At 35.0% G+C, this 4,646-nt stretch overlaps 1 pseudogene; it reads left to right on the forward strand.

Moving 5' to 3' along the window:
- Positions 1-472: 472 nt before the first annotated feature.
- On the forward strand, positions 473-924 carry LOC102141399 (ATP synthase subunit g, mitochondrial pseudogene; annotated as a pseudogene).
- The last annotated feature ends 3,722 nt before the right edge of the window (positions 925-4,646 follow it).

Here is a 4,646-nt window from a genome sequence, read left to right on the forward strand (position 1 = left end):
GAATATAGGAAGAGATAGTCAAAATTGGTTTATTCAATCTGGCTGCAGCCAGATTGAGCACATCTGTGAAATTCGGTCATATTACATTATTAAGTATTTCCTGAAAAATGTTGATTAAATACTTCTGTGAGATGATGTCAGCTGTGTGCCCTTCTTAAGTATGCACTATGTACATTAGTCTTTTAAATGCCCTCACATCTGTTATACACAAGAAATCTAATTTCCATTGTTTCACATAGCATCTTTCTCACATTTATTTGACTCTTTGATTTTTTCCCTCAGAATACCTTCCAATATCTTTCAGAATAATAATGTTTCACAGGACCCTGTTTGGGAAATGTGGCTGTAGGCACACACTTCTAGTCGTACTGGACGCACAGTAGGCATAATAGCAAATTACTGACAAGTGTTCATGCATATAGAACGGTCATAAGAAAAAGGTGAGCAATGATATACAAATAAATAGAAGGGATTGACTTCGCATCCCATGGCCCAATTTGTCCGTAACCTTGTGGAGAAGACCCCGGCTCTGGTGAATGCTGCTGTGACTTACTTGAAGCGTCGATTGGCCACATTTTGGTACTACGCCAAGGTTGAGCTGGTTCCTCCCACCCCTGCTGAGATCCCTAGAGCTATTCAGAGCCTGAAAAAAATAGTCAATAGTGCTCAGACTGGTAGCTTCAAACAGCTCACAGTTAAGGAAGCTGTGCTGAATGGTGTGGTGGCCACTGAGGTGTTGATGTGGTTTTATGTTGGAGAGATCATAGGCAAGCACGGCATCATTGGCTATGATGTTTGAAGACCAATCTTTAACATCTGGTTATATTTGATTTATTATTTGAGTGTTGTTGGACCATGTGTGATCAGACTGCTATAAGAATAAAATAAGATTTGTCAAAAAAAAAAATAAATAAATAAATAGAAGGGATTCTGTCCTGATTTTCATGAGATTGGATTATTCTGAAAATTGTTTCACTGGTGCAACCACAGTTGTATTCACTTATTAGAGAGGCATTTATTGAACATATACTATATTCAGAGCGCTATCACTACACTAAGGCACTGGAACATTTCAGACTTTTTCTCACGTTTAAGGATAGATGTTCCATTAGGCAACGCCAAGTTTAGTTTTCCTTTTTTAAACAAATTTTGAAGTGGGGAGGGCAAAACTCAGTAATTATTCTAAAATGTAATTGAAAGGAATATTTAAGTCTAACACATGTTAGGAGTGGACCTTTTGCAAACTATATGCAGGCTGTACATAATACACACCTATTTAATAACACAGATATAGATAATTTTTTAAAGGGAAGAAGCCGTCATTTTTCCTAAATACCCAATATTAAATATTTTTACCTGGACATTAAATGTTTAAATAATAGCATTTTACTAACCATCAATCTGACTCTATTAGAATGTCTCCAAGTGTTTAAATATGTCCACACTTAGCGTGTTCATCTAATTTATGGTCACATATAAATATTCCTAAAACTGAACATGTTTTTGAAAAACAAAAAAGCAGGAGTAGGTTAAATGCTAACTGAAAAAAATAAGAATCCAACTATCTATTTTGCAACGGGTTTCAGGTTATAGACACATTTTCCTTTAATCACAACTCACAAATTATCATGCGATGTATGAACCTTAGTGTATTTGTTTTGTTTTGTTTTCCATTGGAGAACTGACAGGTGGATTTTTCATTGGAGAAATATTTGCCACTTGACCTTTGGCAGAAAGTGTGATCTGTTGTTACATCAAAGAAACTCTAATGTTGAATTATCTTGGTAGTATATAAATTATTTAAAGCAATTAGAACATGGCTACTTTAAGATAATACATTCATTGCTTATACTAGTGTATAGAGTATTATACTACAATAGTGACACTCCAATAGCTCACTTTTTTTACCCCTTAAGTTATTCTCACCATGCAAGAATAGAAACTAATGTATCTCAACACATTCAAAGAAACCAAACAATAAGCATATGTTTGCCCATGAACCCAACTCAAAACGAGGCATCTATATGAGAAACATACCAGCAAATACTTCTCTGATTTCTTCATTGAAAGTGTAAAATTGTTTCTACCATGATCACCAACACTTCATTGTTTTTGTTAAGCTATAAGGATATTTTCTTACAAGGTCAGTATTTGAAATGAATATCTACACACAAGACTATATGGTCCTCATTTATATTAAAATACATAAATTCTGAAAAATAAATTTAATGAAAGTTGTTTTCATGCCTTGTCCTTTGATTCTTTCCTTTCATTCCCTAATTTTAACAATATACTTGCAAACAAAAATTGCTCAAAGGATATACTGCATGAACATCTATAGTTACTTGTGCATAGTTAGAACATAACCCAATATTAATTCTTCTAATATTGAGTTGTGGTACATTGTGAGAGGAATGTCTCAGCCATGTTAATTATATATATGTGTGCATTCTGTGTGGTTACTATATAGTATGGTCTTTCCTTAATAATACAGAATATGTTATATTTCATGCTTGCCAAATTTTTATTCAAATAAGATTAGCTGCTAGTATATCATATTACAAAATTCAACTTTATCTTGCAGAAAAGAAAAAAATTATATTAGAATCTCTAGACTCATTGATGTATTACACATCGAATAAACCACAAAGGCATGAATTAGAAACAGGAGAATTGTCAGAGGTGAATGGTTTTGCTGCAGATTTGAATTATCTGTAAGCAGATTTCACAAGGCAGAGGCAAGCTCAGGCTGCCTTAGAGGAGTAACACCACACCAAGGAAGTTTCCCACCAAACCTTCTACCTGTCCTCATGGGATCTAACAACGGAAATGAACATGAGATCTAAAACACAGAAAATCCTGGGTAACAAATCAAAGAGAGTCAGGTCAGAGAGCCAAATTTCACAAGAACGCATATTCTATGTTATGATCCGCCCAAAAGAGGAAAATATTTCAAAATGCTCTCCATAATAAAGCTATATTAACAATAGGCTGTATGGTCCTGCCATTGGAGTGGAGGACTGACTTGACCCTTGACCTCTGTTCACATAAAAGCCTGAGAAATGAAAATTATATTTATCATGGTTGTTTTATACAAATTTACTGTCTTTCTTTATCTAAACTGATATAAGAAAAAAAAAAAATCTTTTCTGAAATAGCCCAAGTCTGGTTCTTAATAGTCATGTGACTATTTTTTCTGCCAGCCATGTGCTCCGTATCATTTTACTCTGAAATAACTATGCGGATTTCAGCTCAACCTGCCTTTGCTTATAATGCATGACATACCCCGTGAGGGAGCCTGAGAACAGACTCCCTTGAAAAGCAAGGTTCTCATAGTTGGCCTGTAACCATGGAAGCAGATGCCGTTTTCTTCTCACCCTGCTTACCTCTTTGCAGCCTCGAGCTGCTCCCTATTGTTACAAGGGGGACGCCTTGATTTTTCTTCATCATGACCGAACTTGCCTCTTCTTCAAAGGGCATGATGCTGCAGGTCATTGGTCTAGACTGTTTGCACGGTCCAGAGAACAGCCTTGATGTAACCCTTGCTCCGTCTGAGCCACACCACCAGCCGTGCATCTGCAGACTGGAGGGGGACATTGGAGATCTGTATTTGAAAAGAAGTCTGTCTGATTTTGCCATTGTGCCTTTTCACTCATCGATCGAATGAATATCGAACCTTCTGTCGTTGCATGTGTGAAATAGATAGCTTAGCAAGCACTTTTGTGCCCAACCTGTGCAGTGGGCCAAAAGGTTTTCCTTTTAGCCTCAAGAAATTTTTCTTCAGACTTTATGAATTTCGTGTTAACTTAAATTATTTATATGCCTTTATCCAACTGTTATGATGACCGTTTCAGTTACTTCGTCAGCAGTGACTTTCTTTTGGTATTAGAAGGAGCATTTTCTTTTCTGTCAACTATGTTTGTTTTCCTTTTAAGCTTTTTAAGATCTTCTAGATTAACTCATTTGTAAGGAGAAAAGGTGTAACTTTTACTGTAACCTATGAAGTCAAAAAGTTGAAGTGTCCTTTCAAGGAGATAATGAGATGGTGTCTATCATTTAACAGGTTTATCCCAGAAAGGTGAACTTGAACTGCCTCCAGGTAATTTCAGTGATTTGTAAGAGTAAGTAAATCAAATAATCACATTGATTTTAAATTAAACAAAATTGTTTGATAAGCTCTGTTCCAAGGGAAAATTTTTCTTTGTTTTTACCCATTAAAAAATTTGCAAAAATGTTTTTCTGGAGCATTAAAATAGACTTAAAGCACATAAATTCATTATGATCTGTGAAAGGCACATAAAATCATGGTGATTTCGTATGTTAAATACTATATATTTATGATATATATCTGGTGGCATGATTTAATTAGAAAGTACACAATATCAAAAGATGTTTACATTTCATTTTTAGTACAATTACAATTCCCAGCTTGTCACCAATAACTAATGTTGACAATAATTAATAGCAACTATACCACCTGCTCATTCTGCAAAACATTGTTTTACTGTGTTCTTGTAAAATCGGAATGACTTTAAAATGCCTCCTCTACTAATCTGCAGTATATTACCTAGCAAGTACTGTCTGTCTGTGTCAACAGTTTCTGCTTTGTTTTGTTTCATTTTAAGAACCTACTATTTCATACTTCA

The sequence above is a fragment of the Macaca fascicularis genome, chromosome 3 (genome assembly GCF_037993035.2).
Source record: "Macaca fascicularis isolate 582-1 chromosome 3, T2T-MFA8v1.1".
Classification (NCBI taxonomy): domain Eukaryota; kingdom Metazoa; phylum Chordata; class Mammalia; order Primates; family Cercopithecidae; genus Macaca; species Macaca fascicularis.